Source organism: Falco peregrinus, chromosome 2 (assembly GCF_023634155.1).
Source record: "Falco peregrinus isolate bFalPer1 chromosome 2, bFalPer1.pri, whole genome shotgun sequence".
NCBI lineage: Eukaryota > Metazoa > Chordata > Aves > Falconiformes > Falconidae > Falco > Falco peregrinus.
Genome location: NC_073722.1, coordinates 108023409 through 108040096, shown reverse-complemented (window position 1 = coordinate 108040096; position 16688 = coordinate 108023409). Strand labels below are relative to the sequence as shown.

At 46.4% G+C, this 16688-nt stretch overlaps 2 protein-coding genes across 4 annotated transcripts in view; one reads left to right on the top strand and one right to left on the bottom strand.

The window, feature by feature from the left end:
* The window catches only part of TAOK1 (TAO kinase 1), a 75281-nt gene extending 74288 nt beyond the window's left edge, over positions 1 to 993 (bottom strand). For all 3 annotated transcript variants that reach the window (XM_055794344.1, XM_055794342.1, XM_055794341.1), the window contains exon 1: positions 473 to 993. The gene's annotated coding sequence lies outside the window, so the exon portion shown is untranslated. The remainder of the gene's footprint in view (positions 1 to 472) is intronic.
* A 533-nt stretch (positions 994 to 1526) lies between these two features.
* Positions 1527 to 16688, top strand: part of NUFIP2 (nuclear FMR1 interacting protein 2) — a 36791-nt gene continuing 21629 nt past the window's right edge. The window contains exons 1-2 of the mRNA XM_027791122.2: positions 1527 to 1646; positions 1986 to 2077. The gene's annotated coding sequence lies outside the window, so the exon portion shown is untranslated. The remainder of the gene's footprint in view (positions 1647 to 1985; positions 2078 to 16688) is intronic.

The window sequence follows — 16688 nt, the reverse complement described above, 5'->3', positions numbered from 1 at the left end:
AAAAGGAGGAAAAAAATGGGGGGAAAGGGGCGGGGGGGCAGGAATCCGCGCCCGTCTCCGAGGGACCCCCAGCCCCCGGGGACCCGGGCTCGGCCGGCGAAGCCCCCCGGGGCGGCGCAGACAAAAAGGAGCGCGGCGCAGGGCACGCCTGGCCGGTGGGAGCCGGCAGCCCTGCCCCAGCCCTAGGCCTCTGGCGGCCCCTGACAGCGGCGGCCGCGGGGAACACCCCGCCGCCGGCGGCCGCCCCTCTGAGGGAAGCGCCATTTCGCCTCCCGCTCCCCGCCGGTGCTGGGCGCCCGCCGCCGGGGCCGAGGCGGCAGCCCCGAGTCCTGCGGCACTGCCGCAGAGCGCGGCGGGGGAGGCGCCGGCCCCACCGGGCCGCCCCCCCCACACCTCCTCCCTCACCCCTCCCGGGGGCGCCCCCGCCGCCGACCCGCCCCGGCCGAGCCCCCCGCCGCGATGCCCGCCTTACCCTCCGCCGCAGCCGGGCTGGGAGCGCCGGTCGGCCCCCCGCGGAGGAGGAGGAGGAGGAGGAGGAGGAGGAGGAGGAGGAGGAGCGGGGCAAGGGGCGGCGGCCCCCGCGGGGGGAGGCGCCCCCGGAGGGGCGGCGGGCCCGGCCCCCGCGGGTGCCCGGGCGCGGCGGGCACAAAGGCGGCGGGGCACGGCACCTAAGATGGCAGGGCAGGCGCGGCGGAGCGCCCAGCCGCCGCCGCCGCCGCCACCACCACGGCCGCCGCCGCCTGGGCCCCGATCGCCGAGCCGCGGCCAGGCCGCGCCGCGGGGGCACGGCGTGCGGGAGGGCGGGCGGCGCCGGCCGTGCCTGCTGCGGCGGAGCGGGTCCCTCGGCCGGGCCGCGCCGCGCCGGGATAGCTGCCTGCCTGCCTGCCGCCTCCCCTCAGCACCGCCCGGGCTCCGGCTGCTCCGTCGCCGCCGCTCCGCGCTGCCCGCAGCCAGCGGCCCCCGCCCGCCCCTCTCGCGAGACTTCGCCGCCCTCTCTCCCCCCCTCCCCCCCCCCCACCGCGGGCGGCGGGGGGGGCGGGGGGCGGCGGGGGGGGGGAGCAGGGGCGGGGCTGGGGGCAGTTGTGGCAGTTATGGCGCGGCGGGGTGAGGGGGCGAGTGGGGAGGTGGTGTGAGGGGCAGAAGAGGGTCAGGCGACGGGGGCGGGGGTTAGTTAGGGCGAGGGGTCGCCGAGGGAGAGGAGGGAAGGCGGGGGGTGCCTAAGGGGCTGGGGATGGTAGAGAGGGGGGTGTCGGAGTGCGGGGGGCCGGAGGGGTGAGAGGGTCCTGAGGGAGAAGGTGGCGGCGGGGCGCTGTTGAGGCGGTGACAGCTCAGCGGAGCTGCGGGAGGCTCGGAGGGGAATGGGGAAACTGAGGAAGGGCCTGGAGAAGTTTAGCTAGGGGCTCTGGGGACGAGTGAGGAGGAGGAGGGGGGCTTGCGGGACGTCGCAGGTGGGGCCTGGACGTGCTTGGAGAGATGAAGGCCGAGTGTAGGGAAGAGGCCTGGAGGCAGGTGGGAGCTTGGTGGGGGCAGATGTGGGAGAGGAGGGTGGGTTTGGGACAGGCGAGCTGGGATGAGGGTGTCCGGCTGAGTGGAGCTACCTCGCTGGCCGGGAGCAGCTCAGCTGCAGGCGATAATCCCAGGAGGTGGTAGGTGTCTGCTTGTGCTAGCTCTTGTGCAACTGGCCTGACCGAATGGGTGCCTTTCAGGCTGTCTGCCCACGGCCAAACGTTATCCGGTTTATGGCCAGAAGAGGGAGGAAAAAAGAAACAAATAATAATAATAAAAAAAAAAATCTCATGGATTGAGTACATAGTCTTCCGATCTGTAGTCTTGGCTCTCCGTGGGGGGGGTTGAACTTGGTAGGTTTTTGAGCCTTTGTGTGCTTTGCTATCTCCATCTATGAACTGGAGATAACAGTTGGCTTCATGCAGGGATGAATTATCACATCTTGTAGTCACGTATTTGTTTATTTGTTTTTACTATAGATTACAGCTGGAAGAATTCTAAACAGTCCACCTCTCCTAGTCATGGTGTTTAAGCGCATTGTGCTCCTGTCTGAACAGAGGAAATCACTGAGGTCAGTCTCCCTTGTGTTTATAGTTGCTTTCCCTTTCAGAAGTATGGGGGCAAGGAATCATTAAAATAACAATTTGTACTGACATCCTGATAATAAATTAACAGAAACAGTTACACAAGACACAAAGCTTGTAAAAAGATGTGTTTGTAGGGGCTGCTTCCACTTCTAAATTCAGGATTACATCTGAAGGGACAGTGTTCTTGGTTATGGAGTACCCTGCAAATATTCACGGTTTTGAGGTATCCCTATCATGTTCTGTAAGTCCAATAGTACTGATACTGCCACAATAAAAAAAGCAAACCAAACTTCCTTCCTATTTTCCCATAAACTAACAGCTGTTTTGTACCACAAGAAAGCAGGCATTGAGGATGTTGCTGGATACTGTTAATGTAAACGTTGCACTTACCTTTAGACAAGCAGAGCTGCTGGGGACTATTCAGCCTGGGATGGGGGAAGCCTCAGCAAAGTTGAAAACAGAGGTTGGCTGTAATAACTGTGGACCACATTAGAGTTTTGCGAACTTGTCACGTACTGGCCTGATATTTTGCCTTTTCAAATCCCAATAGGAAAAGTAAGACAAATGTGGATCATTTCAAACATACGTTGTTGTAAGTATTGGGAGAGGCAAACTAAAGGTTTATCTGATTATCTCAACCTTGAAGTTGGCAGCTACGACAGGAAACTTGGGTTTCATTCATCTGCCAAAGATATTTGTAGCGTATCATTTGACAAGTTAAAAGGCATTTTTGTAATGGCACAAAAATAAAACCATCCACTTTCTGAAACTATAGTTTCTGTCTTCTAAAATAATATGGGTTTGGAGGCATGCTTCTGGGGAAATTAAGGACATACTTGAAAGGTAAATATTTGTATTTTCAAATGTGAGGACAATGGTGTTTAACATGAATCTGCTTGGTATGGCCTATCAATATAAATTTGTTCTTGTACTTGTTTTGCCAAATTAGTGGATATCGTTTGCTTTGGCAGATGAGAGAACTAAATGGAGCAGTAAGGGGGAGTGATCTACCTGTGGAGTCGTAAGATAGAATTCCGAATCAGGTTCTTCTGAATCTTGATCTTGTACTTCTTCCTGCAGACAAGTTGGCTTTAAAGCTTATGAATTATGAGAGTAAAATGTTCAGTTAGTGAGGTCCGTGAGTGAGCTAACCCAGCAAACACCAGCAGAGAGTCTGGGCTTTAGCTCTTTGTATTATACATATAAAAAGATAACAATAGCTCTAGGTTAAAATCCTTAGTCTCTAACGGTGGCTGCAGAAAAATGTGACTAATGCTTTACCATTAACTATCAAATATTTTACTTGGAATACTAGATCTGCATTTGATACAGATTCCATAACTGCTTCAAAAATAAACAGTATCGTCTGTGGACCACCAGTTTAGAAAAAATCCACTGAAAATCTGAAGGAAGAGACCAGATGAATGCTATGTTTATTATTGCCAGCTAAGCTAAACAGGCACATTTAGCATGCTTTTCTAGCCCTCTGCTATTAGGCGTGCTCTTGCTGCCTTCTCAGATGATCACAGTAGGCATCTAGAAAGTTAGTTTAGCTTAGTTTGCTAATTTCCTGATGCAAATTTAGTTCATTTAAAGAAGAACTAAACAGGTTTCTGTATGCCTGTGTCTGGGATTTGCACCAGTCTACCTATTGGATGGCTATACCCAAAGTTAATTCTATCTGAAGGAGGTGCCAGAACAACAATAAATAAAAATTACAAATTGCCTAGCGGTTCAGCTGACTGGCAGAACTGGTTTCAGCATGTTGTTCCCAATGTGCTGCTACAGAGCTGGTCTGGGGGTAGACCCATACGACGTTCCAGTGTAGACAGGACCTTTAAGAGCATGCATCAGCACTCCATAATATTGTACGAGAGGAAGTAGAGAACAATACTATGTCCAACGGAAATTGTGGCAAGAATTTATTCAAGGCACATTGTAATTACTCAAGCTGGGAATTTGGCCAGGACATTGGGGTTAACACCCCTACTTCTAAAGAAGTGTCATAGTTTGGGGTTTTTTTTAATGACTTACAAGTGATGAGAAGCTTGGGTTTCTGTCTCAGAAGAATGACACCACCTCTAGCAGCGTAAACTTCTTACAGTAACACAAAGGTGCTGGTTCAGAACTAACTCAGAGCGGTGATGGGGCCTAGTACAGTAATCATTGCTTTATAAATACTTTTAGTAGATAAGAAAGATAAGAGTGTGATTAGGGCAGTTTCAGCTGCTGTAATCACAGTCATACTTTCCTTAGCCTTCAGTCCACATCCTGCTTTAATCTGACATTTTTTTAATTGAACAGTTGTGTATATTAGAATAAATCACAGAAATTGAACCTATGAATTTTGGTTATTAATTTTGATAGCAGAAATGAACCACAGTTGTCAACACTTTTGTTTTAGGGAATTTGTAATACAAGCAGAATGTAATTTAGCCACGTAACGGAGGGGGTTTTAATTCCTTCATAGCATTGAGATTTTTAGAACGTGTTCTTTGTATGTATTATATTGACTTAGAAACTTTCAGTTTGTGCTCTTCATAAAGACGGTAAGCGTTCATGTGTTTTACTACTTGACTAGTTGTGAAATGCACAAATGAGGAATTGTTTTGCTTTTACTAGCTCATGAAACCTGCTGTCATTCCTATAGTGTAGTTTGGGCCATTATTATGGGTTACAAGGTTATACAGGAAAAACGTGTTCTAAAGAAAGGCTGGTCAAAATAAACAAGGTAGTCTTCTAGATTGTTGTAATCTGGTTTTGTATCAGTGAGGTAAACGCTTCAGTACATTCACTGGGATGAAGATACCATGTCAGACAGTATCCCTCTGACAGTTTGTGGTGTTGTAATGACAAAAATGAAGCAATACTGATGTTATGTAATAACTGCTTTTGTATTATGTGACAACAATAATAATACTTTTTTCCCTTTTAATAGATAGATAAACGTGTTCCTAGCTGTATGCTTAACAATTGTCCCATGAGTCAAGGGAGTGGTTTTATGATTTAAGGGGAAGCAGTGGCACAAGAAGCAGTACTCGCCATGGTCTTGTGGGAAACTGGTGTCAGAGCCATAAACAGAATCTCAGCCTTCTGACTGTCCCTGGGCAACCATGCAAAAGTGGAGAGGTGGCTTGCAGCATGACTCAACAGCTTTTCCTTCCTCAGAACTGCCATGCTGGGCAATTACAAATAAATGCCAGTAGGTCATTTCCACCTGAGTCAAACAGGTTTCCAAAGGACTCTAGGTAAGCATATCTTCTGCTGGTTGAGGGCTCCTTGATGGGTCTTTGCAATGGTTTTGCATTGAAATACTTTCAGAACTTGTAAAAAAAAAAAACACCTCTTTTTGCCAGATGTGTATTTCCACTACTTTCAGGGGCTTCTGTAATGTTGCCTGGGGACACCCAGGAATTCTTTTTACCCTCTCCGCAAGAGAATAACAATAAGCTGATTAAGCTGTGGTTTTTCAGGTGCTTTTTTAATACGCACATGCCAAATGAACTGATGCTAGGAAGTACTTCCAGAATATCAGTGCAATGTATTGTGACTGGTATAGCACAAGAGGCATTGCACTTGGATAGATTGGATGCTTAAAGATAAGTGGGGTGTTGGGGTGTCTCTTAAACATAGTTGTGGATAATAATGTTCTTGACTCCCTTGCAACAGAAAAATCAAAACATGTTGGTCCAAAACCTAACTTTTTCCAGGCCATGACAACTGAGTATAAGCAGGGTCTCTTCAGGTATCTGGGATCTTTTCTCAGCAGCAGGACTGAAGAGGGTTTTACTCTGGAGTTGGTTCAAAATAGCTGGAATGGGCAGCAGGGATCAGTATTGTGGAGGCCTTGACCTCAAAGAGTGACTGATGGAAAAAAGCAGCACAGGAAAGGTTTGTGTCTTGGCTCTGGTCCTTGGATGGATGGATAAGAGGAGGCCTTTGGCAGAGAAGGGTGAAAGGTGACTAATAATGTGAAACTGGGAGGAAACTCATTGTAGTTATGCAATCTCCAGGTGTCTTGCTTTCTCTGTGAGAAGACATGTTTTGTTAGTTGTCCCACTGGCATTTACTGCTCATGCTGTCTTCTGAATAGAAGTCTTAAACAATTACTTCTCTGCTTGACTTAAGAAGCTTCGTTTTGCTTTGTAGAATTGAAAATAGAACAGCACCTTGTTTTTGTTCTCCCTCATCAGAATTTCTTTTAGATTTACTGTGCCTCTTTCCTTTCTTACTGGTTCTTTTTCTGGCCATCTAGTAGTTTAGCCAAAATGAAGAAACCTTTTCCACTATCGTGCACTTGGTCCCCATATCTCACTTGTTCCATGGTTTTCTGTGTGTCTCTTGCCACGCTTCCAAAGCTTTCATGAGCAAGCTCCACTGAATTTTGCTGTGGCTGTTCAGGGTTTTGCTCGTCTAGTCTTTCTCCCCATAGCACAGCCAGCAGAAGAAAGTTTATTCTGTGCTGGACCCTGCTGGGTTATGGTTAGATGTCTTAGCTCACACCAAAGCTTAACCATGCTGTTACTACACTGGCCTTTGTGGTAGACTGGCTGGTGTACAGACATATATTTACACCTGCTGACCCTGGTACAGTGATGTAGCCTCTAGAAAACCATCTTGCTGGAGGTGGTGATTTAAACTGCCGGAGCAGGAGTTGGTGGGACCCTTCTGAGAGAGAAACCTTAGGTTCCTTATTAGTATGGCAGCTTTTCCAATGATATGCAATGAACAGCTCCACTGTTGATCCCATCTGGGTCTTGATCTTCCATTTTATAGATAAAACAATACATTTTGTAGTATTGTAAACATACTCCCAGGAACTGATTCTTATTATAATCTATAAAACAGTTGTGAAAATGTGGCCTTGCTCTTCAGCAATTTTGCAGTCACCTAACTGAGATAGTGTGTTTCTCTCTTGAGTAAGATTCTACACCAGAAAAAGAGTTAGACTGCATACAGATTAACAAATCTGTTGCTAGTATCTCTGGCTACTGCAGCAATGACTCACCCATCAATGCTTGTCAGTGTCTGTTGTGACCTCATTGAAAGCTTCAACATCTCCTAGTGAAGGCAGGTTGTAATCCAGTGTGGGAATCCTAAATAGTTGGAGAATGAAGTTCTGAGACTGTGATAATGCAGACATCATAAACATCCCCCTAGGAATCAAACATGTCTTCACCAGAAATATTCTTAGAAATTTCTAAGGATCTTTTAATGCTAAGCATGCCTTTCCCATGCTTCTATTAAAAATCACCTGTAACTATTCAAGTCAGCAATAGAAATCAATGCTAGTGGGAAAACTTAAGAGTGGATGGGACAGGTCAGGGAGGAGGTGCTCTGTTTTTTGCAAGGGTGAGAAAGAAGTGGTAATTCCTTTTTATTTATCACAGCTTCTAGAAGCTTTTGCTTCCTGCCCCCAGTGTCAGTACATAGGCCTTCAGGTATGCTGGTTGAAGGAGGCAGGTGAGAGAACAGCAAGAGGGGCTATAATAAAGGGAGTGGATGAGTGAATTAGCTTGTGGTACCTTATATGTGTAGCTTAAAGATGTAGTGTGAGGATGAGACAAAAAGTGGGAAGCAACAGGAGTTTAGAAATCAGATGGTTCTCTCTAGCTGGTGCTTGCTGAGTAAACGTGAAGCTTGAGCTTAATGCCTCTACCTCCTTCCCATGGGTTGTTACACACTAGCAGATACTAGCAATGCTGCTCAATCTAAACTGAGCCAGCTGCTGGCATTTTAATTGCAGAACGCACATCTAGTAACAGACACAGCAGAAGCTATTGTCCTCTCGCCTGCTACAGAGGGAACTTCTTAGTCTCTAAAAGCACACAACAGCATTATCTCACAGGTATCTGCTGCCACTTGGAATGCCTGGCTGAAAGTGAAATCCCTGGTCACTGGTCTGGTTGCTGTCCTTAGGATATGTCTGTCCTGTTTTGTTATAGATGATTTCTGTGTGTGGCAAAGTTGTCTGTGCCAGCCTGGCAGCTTTGTCCGTAGGCAGCAATGGTTGCTGCCTCTTGGCATCCCAAACCCACTGTCCTCAAAGCTGCTGCTCCTCACTGGCTCCAGTGAGGAACCCAGAGCCTGGCACCCTGTGAGAGAGCAAGAATCTTGCAAAAGATCTCTGTTTCAGTGGATCACTATGCAGTCCCCTAATTACTGTGACAGTAGCTCTTTATGTAGCACTTAAAAAAAAAAAAGTGGAGTGTCTCATGGCAGGACAGGAAGACAACCTGCTTGTAAGGGTGTGCTGTCCTGGCAACACTAAGTGATCATCCTTAGGAAAAGCAATAGAGCTGCTTCATAACAAAGCAGTTGATAACTTTGCAGAAGTCACGGCATCCTCTGCTGCACTGTGGGGTGGACCCTGGCACCTGTCTGAATGTAGTTATATCTGTTCTTCCTATCCACTCTTACCTGGCAAGTTTGTTTTCTTACCCTTTGCCTTAGGTGGATGGTAGGTAGTGTGATTGCTGCATTTCTTAAATTTCTTTTTCTTGAGACTGGAAGCATGGATTTTATTCTTTGGGGACAAAGATCCTGTTCTGGGTGGATTCATTTTATGTTCTGATCCTTCAAGGAAGGCACAGGAAGTTGTAAAGTTGAGGTATGCATGTGATTTATAAGGAAAAAATAGGCAACCTTCTGCATCTCCATCCGTGTTACCACAAAAATCATCCAGCTACTATCTACTTAGCAGTTTTGTGAATCCAGGGTGAAATAAGTTGATGGCTCTGCCTGGGCTCTAGAACAGAGGTGTATACGTACTGCAAATTACAGCTAATTCTAGAAATGAGTGTCTGCTGTTCTTCACACAGATGCAAAGGCCTAAATGATGTTTTGAGACTGAGTGTGCTTTCCCTGCCTGACCTGATGGATACACACCATGATATACTAGTGGGCAAGAGATGGAAGCACCATAGAGGTGCTGTCTGTGCTGGGTTCAGCGGTGGGTGTGTTGGGTTAAATGATAGATCTGGTATTTGAAATCCTATTGCTTGATTTACATGTTGATTTTTAGTATCTTGGCAGACTTTTCTATCAAATACTAAAGCATACCTCGGGTTCTAGCAGAATCCTGCACTTAAATCAAGCTCAAACATCATTGCTGCTCCCTGTGTTCTGCTGGAAATGGACAGACACCATTTGTGGCTGCCTGAATATCCTGAGTCACCGATTACCAGCTGGCATGTGTGCTGCAGTTTGCATTTCTTCCTTTACGACTGCACTCCCTAGAGGAGACTTGGAACAAGTGCAGTTGTCAGCTAAAGCGTATTATGTGCACTTGTATGGATCCACACAATTGGTGGACGACCTCTAAGTCTGTGGGGTGAGCTGCTTGTAATTTGCTACTGTAGGCCTGGTGTTTCCATACCAGAAAATAGCACAGGTGTAGGAACACTCAAAAATGCATTTTCTTTATATTTACTAGTGAAATGTCTACATTGTAGAGGTGGTGATAGGATGTCTTCGTTAAATAATTGGTGGAGGCAAGCAATGATTCCAGTAATGCTCTCACAGTAAGGTAAATTGTGTGAAAATTATAAAATCTAAGGATCTAGACAGGTGATGAAAGGTAAAGTAGTTAACTCCCTACACTGGCAGAGCTGCCAGCAGGAGCATAGGTCCACCATGCAGGAGCTGACAGGTCATCTGTTCTGTCTGTTTTGTCAAGACACTCTTGTCATGCTGTGTTTGTTATCCTGCTTATGCAGTGTCCCACAGCAAGGCTGCTGAAGCTTAGCAGGGAAAGAATGCAACATGTTGCCATGTTATTTCATCTCACCAAAATGTTTTCACTATGTAAGGCTTACTGCTAGTCTTATGCATAGCTCTGGGGGAAGCTGAAACACAGAACACTTCATTGAGCTTTTTGACCCAACAGGTCTTGACATTGCTGCTGGACATGTCTCTGCGTCTGATCTGAACTGTGGCAGCTCCATTCTGGCCTGCTAAAATAACAACATATTAAACAATATTATTCTGTCGATGCCATTTTCACCTATTGACTAAAAAGTTAAATTGTTACTAAGCTAGTTGTAATTTACATGCCATAAAGTATTAGTTAAGGGTCAGCTGATTTCACTGGTGTGAAGTTTGTAACCTATGTAACACAGATTGAAGCATGCCTAGGGCCAGCTGGGTTAAAGCAGCTCCTTCCGGTGAAATACGCAGTGAAATACAGTGATGCTGTGTGAATCAAATCTTTGTTTGCAACAGGTTGCCAGTGTTTGCCTGGGACAGTCCATCCTGTTAGCAAGTGCTGATCCTGCTACAGAGGAGATACGGGTTGCGCTGACTCATGAAAACAGGCACAAGTTGCATCAGTAGAGTAAGGAGTGGCTCGCCTTAGGAGCAGGATGTAGGTTTTAATGTGAGAACTCTTAAAGAAGAACCTTTAGAAGACAGTTGGAGGGGGGAAATAAATGAGACAAACTTTGAAGTCTGATTTGATGAAAGTCTGTTTTTTCTCGCTGCATAAGGGGCTTGTCCCAAATGAGATAGCAGTATTAACAGTCATGCACCTATCTGAAGTGTCTTGGGAAAACATGCTCTGTAGCTGAAAACAGTAGTAGTCCTAAGAGGAGTTGTCTTGGGAGGGATGGCTGACCGCTGTTCAAAAACTTGCATGTACAGTTATTCCCTTCTTCCGCCTTTATAGATATGATCATCCGTCCCTGTCCTAAACACACCAGTTTCAGCATTTTATTTTCTCTCCTCTCGTTTACATTATATTTCGTATCATTAAAGCTTCCTTTTGTATCTATGGGCTTAAATCTGTTAAATCCAGTTGCTCTGGCTTCTGCTCTGCCTGTGCTTTGCACCTGCTGCATAGCCCCAGCAAACTTGGCAACCGACTCTTGGGCACTCTAGAGAAAACAACTGTCTAGACCAGGCACCTTCTGCCCGATGCCCTGGATATACCCCAGAGCTCCCAGGCATTAGGCTGTATTCAGAACAACATGTTGCTATGCAAATGGCTCCTTTCAGCTCTTCCTTCTACCTCCACAGAGTTAGGTGCACCTGACTTTTCAGCAAGCACTAGCCTAATGTTTATTCATGTTTTGCAAGGGAAGATTGATAAAATCTTGTCCAGTGTCTTGTGGACTCATAATTGCACCTATTTCCTCCTAGTAGGTGAGGAAAATGGGGGTGAGGGAGCCTGCAGAATAAATAGTGCCTTCTGCAGACCTAGAAACAGCACAGGCTGGAGGACAACAATACAAAGGCCCTACAGTGACTCTGATAACCAGCATAATTCAGGAAGAGGTGTTGCGTTGCTCTTTTCTAATAAGACGAGAAATCAAATCTTGCTGTAGAGTCTTATGGCATAGGAAGGGCAGAGAAGCCTTAGTGCAAAGTCACAGGCCGTTCCTGTTCACAGTTAAAGCCCCTGTTGCCCCAGGCAAACACAGAGCCTGTCATCCTGCAGCTTTACAGTACTGAGATGTGACCAAAATAGCTCCACAACTTTACAGTGTGGCTAAAAATAGCTTGCAGGTCAGCTTTTTTTCTTAAAGGTAGTGGTGACATCAGTGGGAGAACACTCTTGCTGCTGTTCAGTGCAGGTACAACTGGGTAAACAAAGGGGAAACAGCAGCAGTTTAATTAACTAAGCAGCCTTGAGGAAAGAGGTGGTAAGGGGTGGGAAAGGACTAATGAGCTGCAGCAAGAGTGATGGACAGAAGCATCAAAGGCCTGGGCTGACCCTCTGCCACTGACACAAGTTAGTGTGTGTCCACACAGACAACTTCTCTCTGGGGTTGTATTTCCGTGATGTTTAAGAGGCATCAGTCTGCCCATTTCTGTTGTCTTGTGACCCACGTCAGGATGTGTCACTGGACTGGCCAGCCAGCCAACAGCAGTGTGGTTCTTGCTCCTCATTTCCAGACAGTGAACACAGCTCATGACATCACCTCTGGCCAGTGGCAGATCAGAGGCTATGGCTGTGGCAATGTCAGGTGTGTTTTCCTATAGCCATTCAGCCAGAGAGTTGATCTTTTACAGTGCAGTTTGTGTGTGGAGAAATCTGGATCGCCCTTGGTTCTAGGGGCATTTTGGTATTTGTTCTTGATCCAAAAAGGGGCTGTTTTTAATGGGGTTGAACTGTCTGTTGTTATAAAGCAAAGCTGCTCACCGTGATCCCCAGAGTTTTAGTCTTTGCTCTGTGTACTAAGTCTGGCTGTGAAGATAAGTCTCAGCCAAGTTTGGAAGTTAGTGCCTGATTTGAAATGTTACGGGAATCTAATGTAGGTTATGAGAGGTTTGCCTTGTCTGCAGCCGCCTGTGTTGCTGAGGGAAGTGTACTGCAGCAGGCTGTGCTAGCGAGAATTTCCTTTGTGCTGCAGGTTTCATGCCTAGTGATTTTTACGGTGCTGAAAGAGAAGGAGGAGGTGACAAAATTGTGAAAAATTGAGGCCAGGTCATTACTGTCAGACGAGGACAGAGTCCTGTAGCCAGTCAGATGTGACAGAACGCACTTGCTGATGCTGCTATTAGGAAGCTTGAGAGAAATGTGACTGAATGATAGCAGTGCGCATGTGCCTTTGGAGAAAGGAGGCTATCTGTAAGCTCTTGCAGTGCTTTTTCTCTGCCCAGCAACATCGTTGCTTTTCCTTGCCTTCTGCTTAAGCAGCTGTTCTGCATTTATGATAGGATCTATTCTTCATATAGGGCCGTCCTCACACTGAGCCATCTTCATTGTCACAGCAGTTACCTCTGATGAAGGACTGATAGGACCTTGGGTTTGCTTTGAGGAAGGGGGCAAAAGCACTGTAGCTGCTGTTCTCTTGCAGTAGTGTGAGCGCCTTGTAGGACCAGCCCCAGCCTCCACCTATGCAAAATGGCTCCTGTTGCTTTGACAGAGGGAGACTTCAGCCGAATGCATCTCCAATTTGACAAGTATAGAGAGAATTATGCGCAAGATCAGCTCGCTAAGGATTTCATTTGATGCATAGCTAAGCTGAGCTGGAAGTCAGCTGCCAATAAAAAAGAGGAAGCTCTGCATCTTTGGTTGTGTGCTTCTAGTGTATTTTGAAGCTACAGGCCACGTTGACTGCAGACTGTAGTTAGAATAGGTTATAGGTAAAATCAACTTGGTACCACTACCAGGACCATGCACAGTTGTTTCTGAGCACTGCAATACAGTTCTGGCCACAGCCTGCTCCTTCCTTTCAGTGAGAGTTGCTCGCTGGTCTGCCCTGGTCCGCCCAGCTTGCAAATGTAGCTCATCAGTCTCTGTTTCTTTGCAAATGAGCTGTGCAGGTAAGAGGAGTAGGAGGAAGAGGAAGAGGCAGCTCTGCGACCTGCCCGTCCCAGCCAGTTGTAAAGGCTCTGTGCTGCTTAGGCTTTCCGGAGTTATTTGCCACGTGAGTCGTGGGGGTATAAAACTTTGTTGTTTCCCTAAGTGCTCTGCCTTTTGCAACAGGAGGTCATTTCCCAGTGGAGAAAACAGGCTGTTGATGTGGTAGGCAGTCAGCTTGTCGTTTGGACAAAATCCAGAGCCGATTAGTTTGGGCGCAGCAGTGTGCTAACACAGGCAGAATGCACCCAGACTGGCTCCTGGCTAGATAGCGTGGATCTCCCCACACTGCTCTCTGCCGTCCCTGCAGTTCAGCCTGAGCACAGGTCCCCCTCCTTGCCTGTGCTGGCATGCCCACAGTAAACCATAATTTGCACCCAGTGCTGCTTGCCTGTGTCTCGCTTGGTGGCAAACCCTCCCAAAGCAAATAGTGATTTGCTGGTCTGCACTGACTCAGCTATGCTGAAGGCAGGAATTGGAACTAAATCCGGTTCAGTAAAGTCTATAGGTTAAAGAACAGCCTTCCACAGCAGATACCGAGGCACTTGAAAGGAACTTGACTGTGTCCCAGGAAGTGGCGCTGAAGTGAGCAGCGCTGCATTAGGCAAGAGAGCCTACCCAGGAGCCATTAACCTCTCAACATCTGTAGCCCTATGGTTGTAAGCACTGGGGGTTTTCTTCCCCTGCCTGCAGTTACTAGCTAGCAACTAGGAATTTAAAGGAATCTGGGCTGTCTTTAGGAAGCAAGTACCTACCCTTTGTCTCCTCTCAGGAAGCAAGGTCCTTCATTACAGCCTGTCATGGCAAGGGGCTCACAGATAAGAAGGAAGGACAGGAAACCTGCCGGACTTCACTTCTTTAGCAATTCCAAGTATTTTCCACCGTCTTAGCACTGTGAGTCAGCACTTCTAGAGCCTAGACTTGTTTACAGCAGCAGTCAGTGAGATGGCACTAGGTAGGTGGGATGTGGGGGAGAAACCCTTTGCCCAAGCACAAGTGGGGACGTTACCGACTGTCTTTCCAAAACAGGACTAATGGGGAGCAGAGGACTGGGTACCCTGAATGGTAACTGCAGTGGAGCCATTTGCAGGGTAAGGAGTGTAAGGGAATCAGAATTTCACAAAGCTGTATATATTGTTTGTCTCAGTTTACTTAAAAAAAAGGACTTTGCAAATATTTGGGATTATCAGTATAGTGGGATAAAGGTAACACTTCCCACCTTAAGTGGTTATGGATTCATTTTGCATTGGCCTGGCCAGACTGGCTGCATGGCAGGAAGACTCCCAAAACTGTACAGGTAACAGACCAAACACTGAGGTTTCTATTCAGAGCCCATACCTGCACCGGAATAAGGAACATGAGCCATGGGATGTCTTGTATCGTCGCATGCAAGGCTTTTGCCTGTGCCTGGCTGGTCAGCCTGGATGGATCTCGTGGTAAAGGGAGGTAACATTGAAAATGGTATAGATTATTTTAGATCTGCAACCTCAGTTCTGCAAAGGTATTTATTTTGAAAATTCTAGTTTCCATAGCAATGTAGTGCTGTTCTCTCTCATGTCTCTCCTATTACTCTAGTCTTAGCAGCCATTAGATAAATTATCAGTGAGGCAAACCTTAGCATTTTTTTATCTTGAGTGATTTTATGTATGTTGGTTCCTTAGTGGATCAGAGCCAGTTAGTCAGGGATTGACTCATATCCTTTCCTGGGGCCAACACGAGGTCTATTGCAGTGTAAAGATGGTAATGAAGAATGAATATTATTGATTTGACTTGGTGTATTCCCTATGCTACTTTCCAATAGAGTGGGGGCCTTATATGTAGAATCCTGGTTCAATTCTAGATGAGCTATTATATTATGTCTTTAGATTTTACTTGTGATTTCACTATAGCTTCATTAGGACATATAGTCTTGTCGATATGTGTAGTAAATAACTTCTTTTCAAAGAGCTGCTGCGTACTGGGTATGCAGCTGCTCTTCTCTGCCCCAGAGGTGACTTCTGGTCACAGCTCCCCTTTCCCATTGCTAACAGAGCCAGCACTCATGGCTTGTTCCTTCTTTTTTGTACATATCAAAGGAAGAATGAAGCAGTTAAGAAAACAAAGCAAGCCCTTCTTTGTTCTTTTTTTGTTTCCTGGTGCATCTTGTCTTCCTGGTCAAGGAACTACTAGTCTTGCCAGAATAGTTATGTAGGTTGGAATGTAAAAATCACAGACTCAACCCTGCAGCAATGATGGCATGCAAAAAGCAAAGATGTAGAGATGATTTATTCTGATGGTGTAGTTTGCCTTTTAAGGAGATGGTTTAGTGAGTTCTTTTGCCTATATGAACTGTGTCTCCACCTGGGGAGCTATGCCAGAAGAGCTGCTCTACAACCCCTTTGCTGCGAACAACAGCCTTTGTCCTGTAATTCAGTCCTCATGAGTAGGTGAGCAGTGAAGTAAAGAAACTGTGTGGGAGAACGAGAGTGGCACTGTGGACCAGATTCCAAGATAAGGAGGTAGGGCTAAAGATGAGGTGAGAGTTAGCCTTTGACTGCATTCTGCAGTGTTGTCGCTTAGCTACTGAAATACCTGAATTTTATAAATTGGAGCTTAGATCCTTTAAGTTGAGGATGCAAGAACCCCTCTGCGGAATCTAGATGTTAACTGGCATCTACTGTGGGGTGATCACTGCTTGCCTCACTGGCCATTACTGGTCTCTGGTGCCTTGTGCTTTCCTCCATGTCTACCTAGAGCCATCAACTGTCTTGTTTATATTCAGTTCATGAGTTCTTGTGAGTTATTGGTTTTATTATGAGTAAATGCTGCCTCCCACTTCTCTTTGAGCTCTCTAGGTGCTGGATACCTAGCAGAAATAGTCTCTCAAATCCTAAAAGGTAGGAGCTCACTTGTGCCCTGAAGATGATAGATAATAATCCTTCCAAAACCTTTATTTTAGATGTCAAATATTTACTTTTAGCTGAATTATGCCCATTCTTTGAGAATACTAATAATACTTTGCTCTTCACAGTGTTGCATATCAGTGAATGCCATATATATTATATGCAAAGCATTAAAAGGTGGCTGCTTATCTTTCAATTTAACTTTTTTTTCCCCCCTTCATGTTCTTGTGTTCCTATGTTTTGAGATAAGGTGAACAAAAGTTCTCAAACTCCTATCTCTAGGCTATGGGTTCTGTAATACCTTCGCTGTGGACTCTTTGATTTACTCCCTCAGAGGTGAATGATCCCAGTCGTCTTAATTTTCCTTCGGACAAGGACTCTTCTCAATCCCTAATTCTTGTAGTTAAC